This window comes from Monodelphis domestica, chromosome 3 (assembly GCF_027887165.1).
Source record: "Monodelphis domestica isolate mMonDom1 chromosome 3, mMonDom1.pri, whole genome shotgun sequence".
NCBI lineage: Eukaryota > Metazoa > Chordata > Mammalia > Didelphimorphia > Didelphidae > Monodelphis > Monodelphis domestica.
In genome coordinates this window covers 374,666,615-374,688,785 of record NC_077229.1, presented here as the reverse complement: position 1 = coordinate 374,688,785, position 22,171 = coordinate 374,666,615, and the positions used below count along the sequence as shown (strand labels likewise).

Below are 22,171 nucleotides of genomic sequence, written 5' to 3'. Positions count from 1 at the left end.
GCATAGCCTAATTCTTTCCAGTTGTTTTCCTTCCACCTTTTTTCCTGCCCATTTCCTTCAGCTCTCATGCTCTCCCTCCCCTCCTCCCTCCTTGCTCTTTTCTACACCCCCCAACCCCCCAACTGTAAGCATAGTCTTTGACCTATAACACTGAAAGCCATAACCTTGCCCCAGGTGTACAGGAAGTATGCATGGACATGAGTATGCTTTCAAACATAGCAAAATTAGGTAAGGAAAGGGAATTCTAGGAACACCTCAAGCAGGTCAGTCACAAATCTGTGGAACATAAGGATGCTGTGTGATGGAAGGTAGGATTTTTCCCCATTAGGTCTCCCTTAACCTGCCTGAGGAAAAGGGAAACATTTAGTTCAAAGAATAACTTTGACAGGATAATGAACAAATTCCATGCAGCTTCCTGTCAACCTACACAAGATAACATCTTGACTATTTCCCCCTAGTGGCATTTTAAAGATTTAACTTTAGACATTGATAAACATCTAATTGAAAATTAGGGTTATTAGCACAATTCACTAACTGAACTGCTTTGCTTTTAAGAGCTGAGTGAAATTTTAAAGAATTTTAATTTTTGCATCTTAACATTTTCTTCTGATCCTGAGTTTGTTTATATCTCTGCTTTTACAATGCTGGTTCCTTAGAAGTGGTGTGCTTCTAGGATAGATTAGAGAAAGCCTAGATCATCAATGGCAACTAGACTCTTTTGTAACAGAGATGAAACTATCTCATCTTTACATATTTAGGTAATTCTGAAGTACATGGAAATGAATATATAGTCTGAAGCTGATAGTGGATTTTGAAATGGTCATTTACTAATTCTTCTCTGAAAGTGCTCCAATGAATCTAGTTTCATTCAATCATTCATTTTATCACTATAAAAAGGCCATTTGAATTAGCTTCTCAAAAAAAAAAGAGAAAGAAAAGAAACAATTTCAGGTGCTTTACAAACATGGTGTGAATTAGTATGATTTATGAAAGGCCAAGATACACAAAGCTAGAATGCTTTCCTTGGAAGAAAAACTCCCAAGTGACTTATATAGTAGTTGTATTTTTTTGTTTTGCAGGCCTAAATATGACTTATTCTCATTTCAATGATTTTGCAAATGTTTGTGCACTTGGTTTTAATCATTCTTTTTTAGTTTTTTCTTATTAGATTGCAAAGCTAGTGGGTAACACTATGTCTTTGCCCTGCTCTCTCAGAACCCAGGGCATTCTTTATACTAAATATGAATACACATTATTTTGATAAGTTCTTAAGACTGCTTCACAGTTCCATCCCGTGATGTCCTGAAATAGAGATTTCATGAATAGAGGATCTTTTTTTTTTTTTTCAGATCCAGTGCCCAGCTATTAATTTGATATTGCACTTTGGATATCATCAAAATTCCTTTTTTTAAATGCACTCATAAAACTGCCAATTATTCCTAATTGTTGGAAATTTTATAAAGTGAACTTAGTGAAAAGATAATGCAAATTGAGGCTTTTCATTCATATGAAACAACTTATTGATTGATTTAGTAGCAATAACAGATTTTAAACAACACTTTGTTTTCCAAGTATCTACAGATATGATCTTATTTGATACAGCAATCATGGCTAGTGGCATAATATATAGAGCACTAGCCTAGAGATTAGGAAGGCTCTTATTCCTGAGTTCAAATCTGACCTCAGACACTTACTAGCTCTGTGACCTGGGGTAAATCGCTTAACCCCGTTTGCCTCAGTTTTGTATGTGTAAAATTAGCTGGAGAAGGAAATGGCCAACTACTCCAATATCTTTGCCAAAAAAACTGGCACAAAGAGACCTGAAAAACCACAAGTAGTTGTATGTACTTTAAAATCCCTTTTAAAAAGGGACATGGACTTTTTTTTTAAGGATCTGGTTTGTAGAAAATCATGATCTCAGAGTTCTAGAAAACTGGAAATATTCCTTCAAAAAGATGAAGATAATTGAAGAATACCCAAATCTGTAATATTTTATAGCTATTTTGTATTGATATTTTGCCCCCTGCCTGCCCTCCCCCATGCTAGTTGGCTAAACTATACATCCTTCCCATCTGCTCTGCTATAAAAGTGGGCCAAAGACTTTGGTTTAATCCACAGGTTTTTGCTTTATAACTGTTCAGAACAGCCTTTCTTTACACTGACCTCTGCTGAATCATCATGGCACATAGTATATTCACGCTAAGGGTAGAGGTTATGTCAGTGGCATGCAGGGACCAAGATACAGGACCAAGACACAGTGTCAATTTACTTTATTCAGCATATACTATTCTGCTGACATCCCCTCTGTAAAACAGTGTTGTATAAGGGGCCCTCACAAGGCTAGGGGTCTCTGCTTGCTCATTGGAGCGAGCCCAGCTTTATTGTGAGCCTTGCTCTCTCTCTCTCTCTCAACCTATTTTTGGCTTGGAGATTTGCTTTTTGCTTTTGGTGGTTCAACTAATAAATTTTTGTTGCAGAGGAACAAACAGTCCAAAAGGTGAGACATCTGCTCTCACTAAGCTTCCATTCTAATATGGGAATATAACACACATAAAAAGGTTCTTGTACAGGGCACAAGAAGGATGATGAGGTCCATGTGAGTAACCCTTGGAGGAAATGTAAAAGTTCACAGATCTCAACAGAATCCCCAAGAAGTGGTCTGATGAGGACAGAGACAAGACTCTCATTTTTTTTTCCCTCCTGTAGTTCTATTTGGACACTCAACTTTATGGAAGGTAGGCTCTTGCTACCATTTTTGGTTGCCATTTTACACGCCTGAGTAGCATCAAGTATAATTCTTTATATCTTGTATATAATAGGCATTTAAACAATTTCAGGTATTTTTAATTGATTTAATCCATAATGAGTTTAAAGCCATCTGAAATTCCTTTGAGCATTTTATATAAGCTCTTGTCTACCCTCCCCCAGCCTGAATTTGGGACATTGTTAGTTTGGTTTTTTAACCTGTAAAGAGGGAGTTTCATCCCCTCCCCCTCCTGGATTACCAACCGAGTTTATCCCATTTTTTACATGCCAGCACTGTGTACATGAACATAAATAAAAAGGTGTGGATGGACCCCACCTGGCTCTCTACTTCTCTGAATAGACAGGTGGGCTGGAGGGGAGAATCCTGCAGGATGAGCTACACATGGTTAGACTTAAGAGTAAGAAAGAGACTTTAAATCTATGCTTACCTGCTTTTTCTATTTCAAGTGATTATTAGTAAACTTTATAGAAAATAAGAACTTGGATATATTAATTTTAATCTAACAAACCCAAAGCAAGGAATTTTACAAAGATTCTTCCTTATTAAATCTCACCATATTAGATGTAATCTCCTATTTTGGCCTGTCGAGATGTTTTTGATCTCAGCTCTCATCCAGTGTCTGTTTAGAATTTGAAAAAGTCATCAGTTGGTTGGAAATTTAGTTCAAAAATGTTTCCATCTGAACTACTTAACACTATGTTCTTTGTTCTTGTACTTTGATGAACCCAAGGCAAAGGATGAATTTGGATGATTTAGATTTTACATGAATTTACATCAAAAAGAAAATAAAATCATTGTCATAAGTTACTATTCCCCATGTTTTTTCAAATAAGGTGAGGCATTAATCAAATTTTATATGATAATTCAATTAGTTTTATTGTATGCCATGTAAAGCATATAAAGAAGGGGATACAAGATCATGGAACAAGTAATCTTATCATTACAACTGGTTGCCTTGTGTAGTTATAGGCAACGGCTGACCTTAGAAATCAGGTTAATTCATCTGTTTACTTTTTCCTGAGGATGGACTAACTTCCCCAGGAAATTCCAGCTTCCCTAGAATGTTATGACAATTAACTAAGTGATACAGGCAAAACTCTTTGATTTTGATGTTACAACCTTTGTATTGCACAGACTCTGAAAACAGAGGAAGTCCACCTGGGATGTTTATTGATGCTAGGTAACTTCAAAATAAATATAGTGTAATGTTTTACATTTAGAACTTGCCTACAAAATATTTTTAAAATAGCTATAAAGCTCCAGAAGGTGTTTACCGACACATTCAGTAATTATAAAAAAATAAATATATTGCAGTAAATACACATATATCATTTGATACTGTTGCTGTTGAGTCATATGGCCCCATTCAGCGTTTTCTTCACTAAGATGCTACAGTGGATTTACCATTTCTTTCTCCAACTCATTTTACAGATGAAGAAACTGAGGCAAACAGAGTGAAGTGGACTGCCCCAGATCACATAGCTAGCAAGTGTTTAGGGCTAGATTTAAGCTCAATACATCCTGTCCCCAGACCTGGCATTCTATCTAGTCTGCGATTTATTCCTCCTATATATGAGCCATATATTTCACTAAATAACATGCTGGATTTAATTCAATTCAATTCAAAAATATTTATTCAATGTCTACCATATGCAAAGCACTTCAATAAGCCCTGGGGAGCCTAAGACAAAAATAACATCATTGATATTCTCAAAGAATTTACTGTATACTTGGAGAAGGGTAACTCCTCCCCTAATTATAACTATAACTCAAATACAATATGATAAATGCACAAGAGAGGTCTCCAATTAACATGGCATTTGAGGCAGAAGGGAGTGTTTCTAGCTGGGGACTGGATGGATTCTCTAGTCTTTAAGGAGATATAGTACTAAAGCTGGGCCTGGAAGAAAGATAAGGGTTTCCCTAAGCCAGAAATATAGAAGAAGTCTGGCCCAGACCCGGGGAATATATTCATATATTCATAGATGTCAGAGAGGGCACGACATGATTCAGTAATAGTGAGTAGTGCTTCTTGGCTGGAGTAGAGAGTACATAAAAGTGACTAATATGAAATCAAGCCAGAAAGGTAGTTTAAAATCAGATTATTGAGGATAAGAACTGTTAGGATAAGGAATTGGTAGTTTGGTCAGAAAGAGAAATTGCTGAAAGGTTTTTTGTGAATGTCAATGCCATCAAAACTGTGCATTAAGAAGGTCATTTCGGCAGCCCTTTGAAGAGCAGTTAGATAAAGGCAAGGGAACTACAGTAAAGGCAATGATTAGGTAATTTCAATATTTAGAGAGAAGTGATCAGAGAGTAGACAGGAGGGGAAAAGATTTGAGAAAGATTTCTAGGTTAGAAAACAGAGGATTTGACAACTGATTGGATGTAGTTTCAAAGCCTGACTAACTTAGTTTCCAAAAATCCATTCAGGTATGCTGAATATTTGAATGAAAATGTCAACAAATATATATTGTGTAGCTACTTTAAACAGGGCTCTATGCTAGGTGATATTCTGCCCACGAGGTTTCATTCTACTGATGGGAAAGGAGGAGGGAGGAGGTAGATACATCATATTCTCTGATAAACAAACATAGAATCTGGTAAGACACACTAACAAGGCTGAACTACTAGACTGAGAAATTTAAATTATGTTCACAGAAACAAAATTAAGTAGACATTTAAAGCAATTATATAGGCAATTCAATTATCACATAACCCCTCCCTCACCAGGAAAAAAACCTTCTATATGAAATATACAGATCAATTCAAGTAAGAGCCTGAATTACCTAGAACATTAATTGAATTCTTCATTTTGCTTGGAAAGATGAGATTCTAGCCATTTCTCCCCAGTAGTAGAATAATAATAGTAAACAGCACAGTGTCTAATTCATAAAGCATACCCAATAAATATTTGCTGATCAATTATATGAATATAAGCATACTAAATTATTTACATTAGCATTCTTGTTTGGCAAATATAAAACAGAATTGATTTAAGCATAGTCTCTGGAAAAGTTGTTTTTTATGAACTTACACATTTTATTTATCATCCATGTCTACTTAGACAGAATGAAGTGGAATTCTCAAAAATTTCACTATAAATTTTATATATGAACATAGCCAAACAGTTTTTAGGTGGAAAAAAAATCTGGGTTTCTTCAACAATGCTATTCATTCTGTGAAGGAAACTTGCAATCAAAAAGAGTTCATCTTTTGTTGTAATAACAGGATGTAGAGTAGAATCTTTCCAACTGAGATAAAGTTGAGATTCAGTTCAATTCAACATTTAATGCTTACTTTGTGCAAGGCACGGAGTTGGTTTAGTGAATAGAACTTTTCATTGCTTTCTGATCAACCAGATATGGGGGTAATTGTTTTAATTTTGGTACAATCAATTAGCATTAGCCAAGAGGAAATGAGTGCATAATATAGACAAGCACTAAATTGGAGGTCAAGAAGTCCTAGTTTTTCTACAAAATGGATGTGCAACCTTGGCCAAATTAATTCCCATTTATAGATTTGAAGCAATAAAGTGGTAAAATGAGGGGGTGAAGGAGATTGAGCTTCCTGCTCTCTGACACCTCTTTTAGGTAAGAGAGTCTGTAATTCTAAATTTCTTTACCAAGAAATGTTTCACAAGAAGAATTTAGTAGTCTGAACAGACTTGCCAGATATGAAATTTCTTCTTCTCATGACCCTGAGGGGAGATAGAAAGGGTTTCTTATTTTTTCTTTCACATCATATGCGAACATCATACTGAACAGAAGATCATGGTACTGCTAATCATATTACTGAAAAGAGCAGACATTCATAAAATAGAGTAGAACTGTTAAGTGATGGTTCTTTTACCTTTTTATTCAAGACTTCTTATAAACTGTATATTCCACATGAAGGACTTACATCTTAAAAGCAATGTCTTTTGTTGTTGCTATTCAATCATTTCAGTTATACCTGACTCTTCATGAACCCTTTCAGGGTTTTCTTGGCAAAGATATTGGAGTGGTTAGCAATTTCCTTCTAGAGCTCATTTTGCAGATGAAAAAAGTGAGGAAAACAGGATTAAGTGACTTTCCCAGGGAATACAACTAATAAGTGTCTGAGACCCATTTTTGAACCCAGGAAAATGATTCTTCCCGACTTCATGCCTAGTATTCTATTCATTGTGCCACCTAGCTGCCCCCACAACAAGATAATAAAATAATAGTAATAATATAGAATAAATATAGTAATTAAAAAGCTAATATTTATAGTACTATGTGCAGACACTATGCTAAAATACAATTAATCGGTCCTCACAAAAATCCTGAGAGGGAGGTGCTATTATTATCCTTAGTTTACAGATCGGGAAACTGAGACAACCAGATATTAAGTGACTTGCCCAGACTGACACACTGAGGCTGTTTTTTTAACTCAAGTCTTCTGTATTTCAAGCCCCTATACTCCATCCCCAGTGCTACCTAGTTGCCCTAAGAATAAGATGAGCTACAGAAATTAATTTGTGTTTTGACTTAGCCTTCATAAAAGTAATGGAAACGTGCCCCAGGTTGATTCTCTGTAAGTGACCTTCTCGCTTTTACAAAAGCAAAACCAGCTATTTTAAGTGAAGATGAATATCTTTACAAGAAAAGAAGCCTGAAGATAGTGCTTCTATTTTTGCATTTCAGTTTGAAAAATTAAAGCCAAAGGAAAGTTTGTTAAGTTGGTCATGAAAACCAGCTTTATAAATAGCCAGATTCTCTAGTGTTTATTATTCTAGATCAGTGAATGAGATTAGTTTATAAATCTAAAATTCTGGAGCCACTTTGTATTTTTTGAAGGTTAAGGGAAAAGATAAGTGTTCTCATTTTTTTTCCTTACAATTTTCTAATCTGTTGGGAAATGTATAAGGTCTCTTTTAATAGATGCAATGTTTCATTGCACAAAGCATCACAATTAGGAGCCTGGGGCTATCTCTAGTGAAAGAGAAATTATGGTTTCAGTTTATTTCCATTAAAAGGGTCTAAATTGGCTGGTCAAAAAAGCAATACTGGTGCTGGCGTATTCTTGGGGTCAGTGGATTTATTAAGAAAACATGGAAATTATTTCCTAAAAGGGAAAAAAAGAAAGGATTATTTTTTCTTCATATATAAAGTAATTCCAAAACTGGCATTTACCACAAAACTGATTTTTATAAGATGAATCAGATCAAATATGATGTGGGGGGGAGAGATAAAGGTACTCTATGTTATGCTATGTCATGTTTAGACAAGGTATCACATATGGAGGGAATGATTGGTTTAAATCTGACCTCAAACACTTGCTAGCTGTATTATTCTGGGCAAGTCACTTAACCCCCATTTCATAATCTTTACTGTTCTTCTGTCTTGGAACCAATAAACTGTATTGATTCTAAAATGGAATAAGTTTTTTAAAATAATAATAATTAATTTTTAAAAAAGAAATATAATAGTGGATAAGTGGAATAGACTAGGTAAGATACATGGTAGTAAATATCTATAATAGCTTAGTGTTTTCAAAAACTAAAGATCCAAGCCTTTGGGGGAAAGAACCCACTATTTGAAAAAAACTGCTGGGGAAATGAGAAAATACTATAGAAGAAACTAGGCATAGACCAAAATCTCACACCACACATCAGAATAAAGTCAAAATGAATACTTGATCTGGAAATAAAGGGTGATATCATAAACAAATTAAGGGAACATGGAAAAGTTTGCCTGTCAGACTTATGGATAAAGGAAGACTATAACCAAACTATACTTAGAAAACATTATGATAAATGAACCGGAAAATTTGGATGACATTAAATTTAAAATGTTTTTGAACAAACAAAGCCAATGCAACTAGGATTATAAGGGAAACAACAAAATTTTGGGGAAATATTTATAGGAAACATCTCTGACAAAAGCCTCATTTTTAAGTATATAGAGAATTAAGTTAAATTTATAAGAATACAAAGCATTATCAAATTGAAAAATGGTCAAAGGATAGGAACAGGTAGTTCTTTGAGAAAGAATTTAGAACTCTCTGTAGTCATATGAAAAAAAAATGTTCCATGTTGATTAGAGAAATGCAAACAAAAATAACTCTGAGATACCACCTCCTAATCAGATTGACTAACCTGATCAAAAAGGAAAATGATAAATATTGGAAGTGAAGTGGGAAAATTGGTACACTAATACAGTATTTTTGGAACAGTGTGAACTGATATAACCATTCTGGAGAACAGTATGGAACCACACTCAAAGGATCGTAAAATTATGCATATTGTTTGGCCCAGTAATACCACTACTGGGTCTATATCTCAAAGAGATCAGAGATAAGGAGAAAAGACCTACTTGTACAGAAATATTTTAGCAACTATTTTTGTAGTGGCAAAGAATTGGAAACTGAAGGATTGTCTGTCACTTGAAGAATGAATGAACAAGTTGTAATAATGTAAACTATTGCACCATTAGAAATGGTTAAGAGATTGAGTTCAGAAAAACCTAAAAAGATTTATATGAACTGATACAAAGTGAACTGAACCAGGAGAACAATTCATACAGAAAAAAAGATACTATACAGTGATCAATTCTGAAGGCTCTAAATGTTATCAACAAACAAGTTCCCACGATATCCAAAACCAAAGAAGGAGACATTGGAGGCTGATTGCATATCATGGCATGCCATCTTCTACTTTATTCCTTCATAAGTGTTTTATTGTATGTGTGATGAATGTCTTCTAACATAAACAATATAAAAATATGCATTGCATGGAAACACTGCTTTGATGCATATCAGTGATAATTATAAGCCAACATGGGTTCATTAAAGACAAGTCATGCTAGGCTAATGTAATTTCCTTTTTTATGGATAGGGTTACTAGACTGTGTAGATCAGGGAAAGGCTACAGACACTGTGTATTTCACTTTCTGTAAAGTATTTGACAGAGCTTTTCAGAATATCCTAATGTGTAAAATAGAGAAGTGTGATCTAGATTATAGTACAATTGGGTATATTTGCAACTGCTTAACTGATTATGCCTGAAAAATGTTGATGTATGGACAAATATTACCATATCCAAAGTAGGTCAATGTGGATAGCGAAGGTTCTCAAAGCCATGTCCTTCAAGTTGAAGGAATGAAATCCTTAATGTGGAGAAAGGAAGATTTAGAGATGTTTATGTGGTCCTCATCTCAGAATTTCATTCTGAAACACTTTTTTTTTTCTTGTCTCAGTCCTTCACATCATTTTTGCCAGTAACTTGAATGAAGGGAAAGATAACTTACTTATCAAATTTGTATATGACACAAAGTTGAGAGGGACAACTAATATGTTGAAAACACAATAGGAATCCAAAAGATAAAATAAGATGGCATAATATTTTTGTGTCTTTGATATTATGAAATGTAATGATATTAATTGTAAAGTCTTGTGCCTAGTTTCAAAGAGACAAGTGATATAAATTGAGGCTGGGTAAATGTGACTAGATGGTAGACTGAAAAAACAAACAAACTAGAGTATTTTAGTGAAATGGAAGATTAATCTAAATGAACAACATGATGATTTGATAGACAGGAAGCTGAAGGAGTTGCATTTAAAAAAGCACACTAACTTGAATCAGCTAGGAGTTTTTAACCTGAGATTTTTTTTGAAAACTTTATTTTAATATAATCAGTTTCCTTTATAATTCTTTCTAATTTACTTTATTTCATTGTATTTAAGCAGTACATAGGTTTCACGCAACTGGCAGAGTGATCGATGATACTAGAATCAACAAATCTCTTCTCTAGAATATCATATTCCTTTAATGATGCTTTTTGATAAACAATTTGAGCAGCAATTCAAGGAATTTATGGAAGGTCAGAGAAGTGAGGGGAGAGGAAGATTTCCTGCAAATATGATCATAATCTTCAAATATGTGAAATAAAATTCCCAAGAAACAAAGGTTAAACATAGTCTACTCTAAAAGTGAGATCTCAGCTCAATATGTGGAAATAGTTTTCAACTGTATTAAAAGGAATAGCTTAACAATTAGAACTTTCAAAAAAATAGAATGGATAATGAATTTTTATGACTGGAATTATTCAAGTGTTGACTGAATGCTCAATTATCAGGGATGTCACAAAGTGATTCATGCTTACCATGGTGATTAGAATGGCTTCTTCTAAGATTTCTTCTAATTTATGATTTTGTGAGTAGCAAAATAAAAAGTACCCCAAAAATGTGGTGACAAGTTACTTCTGAGAAGTCTGTATGAAAAATATATCTCTGTGACATTTATTTAATATTCATTTGTTTCAGATAGAACTTAAAGTTTCAGTTATTCAAATTTTCTTTAATTTGTTACAATATCCCTATGAGATGCAAAACTGAGATTTCACAGTACTTATTACTTACATATTTATGTAGCCCACACCTGTTTGGTCCAAGCCATTGTCAAAAATTGATTCAAAGTTTATTTTTGTTATAATTAAATAGCATTTTTATAATCACATGGAAAGAATCTTGAATACAGGAAATGAAATTTGAATGCATTTGATTTATTAGCTTGATTTTTATCCAAAAAGGCAAGTTTGGGTTCACATTGCCTTGCCAGAAAAGTATTTGAATTAAATTAGCTTTAGTTAGAGTATCAAAATGAATTTTATATTTTTGCCAAATAAATTATGGGGCATCAGGTAATAGTTAGCAGGTCTTGGAACCTGGAACACCTGGGTTCCTGTCTAGTCTCTGAGGCATTCTTCATATGTGACCTTGAACAAGCTACTCAAACTCTCAGTATCTTGGCAGCTCTCTAAACTTCAGTTTCAGAGAAGATGATGCCCTTTATTAGTATTGGAGATTCCTCACTGGAAATTCTCTATTCCAATGAAATTATGGATCCAATTCCTATCCCTTTATTCCTAACTTACATTAGGACTTGGTAGGATGACATTCATGATTTATATGATGTACTTGATTCAAAAGATTAAAAAGAAATAGATCTAATGGAAGAAGAGTAAATTAAGTGGTGAATATAAAGGAATGGACCTGAGAATAATTGAATATCAGAAAGAGCTTGGATTATGATGAAAGGAAAGAGAAAAAAATGAAATTATCATGAACAAATTGTATATACCGGACATTCTTAGTTGTTGGATTGGGTTGTTTTTATTTTTGTTTTTGTTTTTGTTTTTCTTTTTGTGGCAAGGGGTGAGAGTTGTGAACTACTTTGTTAATTAAGTGAAGCCTCTGGATGCCTTCTGAAAATAATGTTTTTAAATGCATGAAATAAAAATATGTGCTTACAAAGGAAGTCAATTACGTTGAAATACAGTTATCAATTTGAAAACAAAATCACTAACTTCAGATTAAGAATCCTTTCTACAGACTCTTTAGTCAGAAGGAGGTCAATGGCTTTTCCTTTTTTAATAGACTTCAAAACTTCCAGACAAGTAATAATACTGTAGTTTATTATGTAAATAGTAATTTGATGGTGCAGTGATGAGAACAGTATCCAAATTACCTATTTACATCCCATATTTTACTTGTTTGAAAGAGGAAATCAAATTAGTAGGCAAATAATTACATACCAGTATGAGTGTAGTGCCATAAGTTTTTCATAACATCAGGATGCTTGCAGATTGGCCCAAAGTGAGTCTATGGTAGTAGCAAAGGTGAATGAATTGGTCTTAGAAACTTTGCAGTGAATCCCCAAAAGCAGCAACAGAAGCACTCTGAAAACAAAGATATGATCCTTATGTGAGACTGTGAGTGAAGAGAATGTATTCCAAAAGCCATGAGTTTAAAACTGCACTAAGACTTTTGGAGTTCTGGGTATAATACAGTCAGACAATTCCCCCCCAAAATCACTGAACATTTTAGACACTGATGACTGTAACTAGATAGATTAAACTAGAAACGTTGGGGAAGTACTCAGTCTTGGATTAGGCTTCTTTTAAACTTAGATGCTTATATGGATTATAATCATATTGCTCATCAGTGTATTCCATTTTATAGAGCAGATTGCAACCTATCCATACTGCATCCTATATCATTTATATTGCTGTTTTTCTGTAAAATTTCTATCATGTGTATATCTAACATGACAGTGATTTTTCTATGGATATGTTAACATTGCCAGAATAACTACCAGTGGAGCCTCCTGCGATCTGGTTCTCTGTATGTTGTTCCTTCCTCTGTTTCTATGATCCTCCATTTCTGGTCACACATCAACTTAATTAGATAGATAGATAGATAGATAGATAGATAGATAGATAGATAGATAGATAGATAGATAGATAGATCCCACTTCATACAGGCAAATATGCATTGTTAATGGTCAGCTCCCTGTTGAACTAAATAATATAGGTATCTTTTAAACCCTTACCTTACATCTTAGTGTCAATATTCTGTATTGGTACAAGGTCAGAAGAGCAGTATGTGAGTTAAATGACTTACCCAAGGTCACCCAGCTGGATAGTGTCTGAGGCCATATTTGAACCCAGGACTTTTCATCTCTAGTTCTTAATCCACTGGGCTTTCTAGCTACCTTCTCAGCAATATATATGCTTTTGAAGAGGCAGGTCGTCTCTAAAAAATGTTCATTGTGAAGAAGAAACACACTGATATTGATCAGTGGCATTATATTACTGTTGGGCTGGAGCCACTAAAACAGGGTAATGTAATAATACCATTTATATTGACTAACCCACAGCTGTAAGACTGCATTTGATTTTGATTCCCAGATTTCTAAAGGGACATTGAAAAAAAATTCTTCTAGATTTAAATGGTAACATATTCATCAAGAATTTATATATAAAGAATTAATAGACCTTTGGATTTAAATTTAAAGAAAACAGAAAAATTAAAATTAAAGAAACAATAGCTATTTCCCAATACCTAAAAAGTTTTAATGTAGAAGATAGAATAGACATGTTTTCTTTTGTGCCAAAAGATAAAGTTAAGACAAGGCTTAAGAGTGACAAGAGAACAATTTTGCTTAATGCAAGAAAGCTGTTTTAATAGCTTTAGAAACTCTATTTATATGGAACCATATTCTTTGTGAAGGTGGTGAGGTGCCTGTTACCTAAAATATATCAGCAGAGATTAAATAATCTTCCATGAGGAATAACATGGTTTTGGGTTTGTTCATTGTGTGATATTGGTCTAGATGACTTCCAAGCCTAACCTCTTCAGTGATTCTAATATTTGAAAAGGTAAAACTCACAAAAAAAATTAAGAACATAATAGGGTTAGTATGAAAATGTCCTTTCAGTACTATGTTGTTTACAACCGTCAGCTGTGTAATAAAGTCATATCCATAAACGATGCTATGTGCTTCTTGTAATTTTCTTTTTCAACAAAAACAAGGCCAAACCAGACTGAATTATAAAATAGATTTTGAGGAAATAGATCTCAATACGAAAATAAGCAGTTTGGTCATGTATTCTAGTTATTGGTGATTCTAGCATTCTGTGGGATTGTCTTGATGAATGTATTTTGAAGGCAAGTATCTGTAGTCCTGCTACTCATTTATGAAAGGTAGCTATTTCACCCAAATTCCAGGTTTACCCCATAGACTGGATGTTGGGTGACTGTAAATGATATGTTGCATGAATAGTAGTAGGACAGCAGATGTGGTGAGGAAGGACCCTTATCAGGAGTACAGCTAGAGATAAGAGATTTGACAGGTCTTTTAGGTATTAATAATCAAAGCATTAAGTTATAGGGAAATCTAAATCATGGACAAGGAGGAGGTGATAGTCAGGCAAGCAATATTCAGTGTATTAAGGCAAAAAATGAAGTGTAAACGGGAAGGAGAAGCATACTAGTGAGCAGAACTTATAAATTCTTAGCCTATTTGTGGTTAGCCTTTTTATTTTTAATACTTCTTCATAGATTTTGGTGATGCTGTGACCAGAGGTGTTGTCCAAAAGCATATGATCTGTAGACTTCTACTCTCTTCAGACTGAAGCAAAATCAGATGCTAGCATTACTTTACAGTAATAATAGCTAGAATTTATAAAACACTTTAAAGTTTGCAAAGAACTTTTCAAATATTATCTTAGTGTAGCTTAAAATAACCCAAGGAGGTAGGTGCTATTATTAACTTCATTTTATAGTTGAGAAAAGTGAGGTAGACAGAGGTTAAGTAACTTGCCCAGGGTTACATAGCCAAGAAATGTCTGAAGTCAAATTTGAACTCAGGTCAGACTCCATCCACTGAATGAGCTAGAATTATTTTAAATGAATTTTACAGCTTCTTAATGAAAATTTAACTCATTTTGAAAGCTCTGATGACTGTTATCCTTGTTGTTGTGAAAGTTACAATCTCTCTGGGCCTTCCTCACTTTTCCCATATGTAAAATAAGAGGGTTGGAATAAATGACTTTTAATGACCCTTTCAGATCTAAGCCCATGATCCAATGGCTTGCCCTGAGCTGTACCAACTACACTTTTCAAAGCCAAAGCTAAAGAGGACTGGGGAGGCTCAACCCAGGACTGCTTCATTATCTGATGGATCCTAAAGGACTTAGAAGTGATTCCAGATTATTATATTCTTCTGAAGAGTTAGAATTGTAGCCCTTGGACATTTCTAACTCTTCAGAAGAATTGCTAAAATAAATCCAAAGTTTTCTAAAGTAATAGTGATTCTGATTTTTATCTACCATAAATTTATTTAGGTAAGATAAACTGCATGGTAGAGAATAGGTAGATTTCATTCAAACCCCAAAGGTGGTAGAGAAAATAAGACCTAGTGTCTGAGAATGAGGAATTACATCAGTGTCGATACAGCACATTGGAATTTAACAGAATGGCAGCATACCTGAGGCTCCACATTGACCTAGATACATTATTAATTTCTGAAAAGGGCTATTTCTCTGTAGCTTTCTTATGCAGATCCCCAAATCTCTGGATGGCTGCTTTAATGAAGAACGTAGGGGAAGCCTTTGTAACTTTGTGACTTTGTTCTCATGGATGTACTAACTTGCAATAAGGGCACCCATTTCACTCATCTAGAGATTATAATTTGTTTAGCAGGTTTCATTTACCTTTCCCACTTAATATATTGAACTTTTATGTGTTTAACAGTTATTTGTTTTAGAGTATTTGCAATGAATAATGGAGTGAGCAGCCAACTTTTTCACATAATAACTTTTTATGAACCATATGAAGACAACTCAAGTTTTATAAATGTAAATGAACTCTCTAGCAGCATGGGTCCACCATTCCTAGGCTTCCTTGTGAAACTGTTTCTCTTTAATATATTTGAAATATTAGTCTAGCCTGCTTCGCCTTTCCCCTTTGCTATAATATTTTAGACTAAAGGGACTATCTAAATCCCAACTAGAGATTTGCATGGATTCATTTTTTTCCTTCTCAGAAAGTTTGTGAGACAGCCAACTTTTCTTACTCTTGTCCTACTGAGGGAAAAGAACATTGGTGGTTGTGCAAGTAGAAAGTAGACTTCTATTACTTTGATGTTTATAAACTAAATTGTGGGAAAGTCTGAGATGCAAAATTTGCAAAAGAGGGAAATAACACTTGTTGACATTCTCTTTGCATTCCATTCTGTGGCAAGCATTGGAATAATGCAAAAAATGCATTCACTGATACTTGTTTACTTTGCTTGATTTTCCTAAACTATGCAGCAAATAAAAAGAAGAAAGATAAAAGGGTTCAAAAATATGTAAAACAGTAAAATTTCGCTACTATGTAAAAGGCAGATAAGGGCATGTGTGTGAAGTAATATTTGGGTGTGCACCATATAAAATATATCATGATTAAAAAACCAAATAAAGTTTTTTTTGGACTTAATTTTTCCCCTCTGTGACTTAGTATTGTCTTTTGATGTTAACCTAAGAAATTCATTTCAGATGTCTCATCATTTACTTTTTTCCAGTTTGGCCATTTTTAGCAAAAAAAAAAAACCCTTTAAGAAATGTTTTTAATATGATTGTATATGTATATATGTAAAATAATTTATTAGATTCTAAGAAGTGAATTATATATTCTCATAAGATGTATATTTGTGGTAAATGAATATAATCTATATGTTACATATAGTAAATGATAATGAATTCATTCGATATCTATACATATGTATATACATACACAAGGATAAAATAAATATTTAGATTTATTTAGAAATTAATAAAATATTAGCCTTACTTTTTCTCTGATCCATTTTCTCTGATTGATTTCATCATAAGAAAAACTCACTGGCTCTTATTTAATGGAACAATATTTCATTTTTAAGGGATAATATGTCTCTCTCAAAGTATCTGGAGGCTGACATTTGGTATGGAAGACTGAGGCCCAATGTCCTAGAGAAAATATCATACTTGAAGACTAAAAAGAGACTCAATACTGTAATGATTTTTGTTTTAGGAAAAAATACAACTATATGGCCCCAAAATGAGGTACTTTTGTTTTCAGGTACAAAGAATTCTGTAGATTCATAAAGGAGTAAAGTTAACTTTATTTTTTAAAAGAATATAATGATAGAAGAATCATTTTGCTTTCTCACTATACTAGGACAGGGTGATGGTACCCACAACTACCACCCACCTTCTCATCAGTGATTCCCCATTGGATAAGGAAGATAGACTAACATTAGATTTTTAGCTTCTTGAGATCAGAGATTATCTTTTTAATCTTTCTTTTTATCACCAGTATCTGACTCATATTTTTTAAACCCTTTCCTTTCATCTTGGAATGAATACTGTATATTGGTTCCAAGGCAGAAGAGTGGTAAGGGCTAGGCAATGGGAGTTAAGTGACTTTCCCAGGGTCACACACCTGGGAAGTGTCTGAGGCCAAATTTGAACCTAGGACCTCCCATCTCTAGGCCTGGCTCTCAATCCACTGAACTACCTAGCTGCCCCCTCCATATTAAATGTTTAATACATGTTTATTGACTGACTGATTGACTGAAGATCCTTAGACCCAGTATAGCTATATTAATTTTGTCTCAATAAATGCTTTTAGCATTTTAAATAAAGTCTCCTACTTCCTCTTTGTCATTCACAAAAACAAACCTTTATGGCCAGCAATTCTTCTAGACAAAGATCTTTATTTTATTTTTCCTGTGATCTCTTTCTGTGATCTTAAGTGATAAATGAGGTCAGTCAGAGTCTCATGGTGTTTACTACTACTCAGACAGATGCTTCCACATGGGCAAGTTTAGCTTTTGAATCTCAATTTCCTGTTTTTGTGACTCCCTTTTTATTACCTCATTAGATGTATATATTTAGTTTTGTCCTCTCTGTATTATGGGGGTAGTTCTCAACAATAGTGGTGTATGTTTTCATAGATACCTTATTCTAAAGAAAATCATTATTTAGCAGAATCATAAAAGTATCTTTGAAATTATTTTATCCTTTCATGCATTTCCTTTGACTCATTCCCACATGATATTTGACAGAATGAAAGTTGGATTAAAAGACAAATAAATAAGACTGGCTATTTTGTTTTCTGGAAAATGGCAAGATTTGATTCAACAAATATTTATTAAACACCAATTGTTTGGTAAATATTGTGCTAGGTGCTAGGGAAGTTTCAAGATCTATACTTGCGTTCATGCAATTTAATGTCTAGTGGGAGATATAACACCCCCAACTTTGCTGCAAAATAATACAAAGTCATTTCAGAGCAAAGGTGTAAACAGTGCTCTCTTAGAGGATATAAAAAAGACAATATTGTCATCTGCCAGAGGGAGGCAGAGAATATATCATGGAGTAGAAGACATTTGGATTGGGCTTCAAAAGATGACTAGGAAAGAATCTGAGGGCATTGCAGCATAGAAACTAATACAAGCAAAGAAATAGGCAGGAAAATGCAAAGGTCCCCAGGGGTTGGGGGTTGAGAGGAAATGAATAATCCAATTCTTCTATAGAGTATAAAGGACATGGCAGAATAAAAGGATGCAAAGAAAGGATGTTGTTGGATTATGAAGGTCTTTTAATGTAGTGGGCAGAGGTTTGGATTTGGATATTGGAATCCTTGGTTAAAATCCCATCCTAAAACTTATTACCTTTGTGATTTGGGGCAAATGATTCAGCCTCTCAGAGTCTGTTTTCTCAACTGAAATTAAAGGGTTTGGAATAGAAAAACTCAAATATCTCTTTCATCTCTAAATTTATGAATGCCAGACAAAAGAGTTCACTTTGCTTTGTCGATGTTTAAAAAACAAACAAACAAACAAAAAACAACCAAAAAAGTCTTTGAATCGAACCATGTATTGGTTCTAAGGCAAAAGAATGGTAAAGGGCTTGGTAATGGGGGTCATGACTTTCCCAGGATCATACAGCTAGGAAGTGTCTGAGACCACATTTGAACCCAGAATCTCCCATCTCTGGGCTTGACTCTCAATCCACTGAGCCACCTATCTGCCTGCAGTGATGCTTTTTGAGCAGAGTGCCATAAACAGTTCAGTTCATGAAGAAGGCTCCTGGCAGTTTTGAGGAGAGGAGAAAATAGAAGTAGGAAGATCTATCAGGAAGCTTTAATAATCCTAGCCTATATCAGAGTAATAATGGTAAAAGATAGGAAGCTGTAGATATCGACCATCTTACAGAGCCAGAATTATGACTGAGTGGGTATTTTTTTCAGGGAAGGAAAGGTATGAAGCCCTTATATAGCACTTACAATGTGGCAGACACAGTGCTATGCACTTTCTACAATTATTTCATTTGATCCTTACAACATTCCTGTGAGATAGGTGCTATTCTTTCTCCCATTTTACACCTGAGGACACTGAGGTAAGTGGGGTGTGTGACATGTCCAGAGTCAGACAGCTAGTAATTGTCTGAGGCTAGATTTGAACTCAGATTTCCTTGGCTCAACAAAGTATCTACTGTACCATCAGCTGCGTCTTAAGAGGGAGAAAGGCAAATGTAGTTAGAAGCCTGTGTCCTTGAAAATGGGAAAATTGGTATATGGATGATATTACCACTGAAAAATATAGTGACGTCAGAAGGAATAAGTTTTCTAAAACAAATAATAACTCTTTTGGGGACTTAAAGAGATCAAGAGGCTGATGAAACATAGTTATGCTTTAAATATTTGGAGATGAGAGACTGTAGAATAGGAAGAGAACACCAAGGAGAAGTGACAGATTTTGGAGTCACCTGCCTAAAGATGGTCATTGAAACTGTGGGAGTAATTGTGATTGTAAAGGGTATGTGGAATGAGAAAATCAGGACCCAAGGAAGGCATTCATCTAATGACATTGAGAAGATCATAGAATCATAGATTTACTGTTTGAAGGGATCTTAGAAAATTTTCTTAAATCCTTATTTTAGAGATGAATAAAGTGGGGCAAAAAGAGGTTAAGTCATATCCCAAGCTCACATAGGTATTAAAGTTCAGAGCTAGGATTCATATGTAGGTCCTGGTTCCCAAGTTCAGTATTCTTTCCACTATACCAAACTTCCAGAAAAAAAGAATGAGAAGATCCGCTTATGGAGAGAGGAGGATAATGATGAGTTTATTGCCTTGAAATTCAAAAGATTAGCAAGTATCTGGAAGAAATGGGTACGTTAGTGATGAATACTCCAGATAGGTCAGTGAGAATGAAGAAAGGAAAAGATCCTTTCATTTAATAATTTAGGAAGTTATTAGGAGTTGATGTTCAGTTTTAGTAGCAGGGGAAATAGAAGCCAAGTTCCAAGAGATTGAAAATAAAGTAAATAAGCATTGGCCACAGTCAGCATTTTGGTTTTTTTAGAACATTTGGCCACGGGGGTTAAGAGAGAATTATGACAGTAGCTGGATGGAATAGAAGAATAAAAAAATGTTTATTTATAGTTTGGAAGACTGTAAATGTTTGTAGACAAGTGGACAAGGAAAAATAGAGAGAACGATAGGTGATTATTGAGAGAATGCGTGAAGACAATGGCCAAAAGAGATAAAATTAAGAGCCCTAGGTATTAAGATTAATGATAGCAAGGAATAAATATGCTTCCTCTTCTAGCAAAGAGGGAGAAAATGGCTGATTAGCTGAGAAATCTGGGTAAGGAAAGCTTATGTCCCTTAAGTTGTACTTAAACTTTCAGTCAAGTAGTAGAGTTATGCCAATTGCTAAAAGTAGAAAGAAGAGGAAGAGGAAGAAGAAGGAGGAGAAGAAGAAGAAGAAAAAAAAGAATACACACACTTTTTATTTTAATTTTTAAAAATTTAAATTCCATTATTAGTGTTTTCCCCATCACTTTCATAAGTCTAGACTATCTTAAATCAATGAAATATTGCTTGATTTGACTCTCATGAGTGGACATGAGCTGGTTCCAGAACAAAGCCAGATCATAGTGCACTTTGACTGAAATAGAGTGGGGAGGGGATGGGTGCAAGATAAAGCTAGAGAGGCTGGCTGAAGCAAGATTGTGGAAGAGCTACTTATTTGTTGGGAAATGGGGAGGCTATTGTTTTACAGTACAGGAATAATGTAAGTGGCATGAATGGAGCTTACACTCTTCATTTTTAATGTCACAATTTGTTTTCAGCTTCTTGGGAAGCTTCAGTATTCCTGGAAATATTTAAGTAGTGCATTGTCAACTTAGCCTTCTGAGTTTTTAGAAATGCCCTTCAGGTTTCTTTTTCATATTTACAACTGATTAACATACGATCCTTTGTAATGATGGACTGATATTTTCATGGGAGTGAGAGAAAGAAGTAAAATGCAGGGAGATAAGAGCACTGTGTATTTCAGCAGTTCAGCTGGAAGAGTCAGGGGAATTATAACTGATATTGTGATACTTTGATATTTTGGAACCTATTATAAGGCTTAATCAACATAGGAAAGCTAGAAAGCTCAGCTCATTTGATCAGTGTCTTTTCTTTAAATTATGGTACTACAGTGGATTGAGAGCCAGGCCTAGAGATGGGCAGTACTGTGTTCAATTCTAGCCTCAGACACTTCTAGTTATGTGGCCCTGGGCTAGTCACTTAACCTTTATTTTCTAGGCTTTACCACTCTTCTGTCTTGGAACCAAAACACAGCATTGATTCCAAGATCAAAGGTAATAAATAGATAGATAGATAGACAAATAAATAAATAAATCATAGTACTAAATAAAGATCCAAGCCCTTAATCTTTTTTTCTCTGGGTCATAAAGCCCTTGGCATTATGGTAAAATCTATATACCCTTTCTAAAAATAATATTTTTAAATATACAAAGTAAAAAACATAGGAACAAACACATTCCTTATTATAAATGAAATTAATTATTTTGAAATATAGTTGATGACAGCAGCTAAGTGGCTCAGTGGGTAATCAGGCCTGGAATTGGGAGGTCCTAGACTCAAATCTGGCCTCAGACATTTCCTACCTATGTGACCCTGGGCTAGTCACTAAACCCCTATTATCTAACCCTTAGCTCTCTTCTGCCTCAGGACCAATAGTTAGTGTCAACTGGAAGATAGAAAGTAAGAGTTTTA

General features: G+C 34.4%; 1 protein-coding gene and 1 long non-coding RNA gene across 2 annotated transcripts in view; one reads left to right on the top strand and one right to left on the bottom strand.

The window, feature by feature from the left end:
• The window catches only part of FBXL7 (F-box and leucine rich repeat protein 7), a 515,131-nt gene that overhangs the window by 179,973 nt on the left and 312,987 nt on the right, over positions 1-22,171 (top strand). The gene's annotated exons all lie outside the window — the stretch shown is intronic.
• The window catches only part of LOC103095643 (uncharacterized), a 30,766-nt gene continuing 20,362 nt past the window's right edge, over positions 11,768-22,171 (bottom strand). The window contains exon 3 of the long non-coding RNA XR_008917789.1: positions 11,768-12,468. This is a non-coding gene — a long non-coding RNA (uncharacterized LOC103095643). The remainder of the gene's footprint in view (positions 12,469-22,171) is intronic.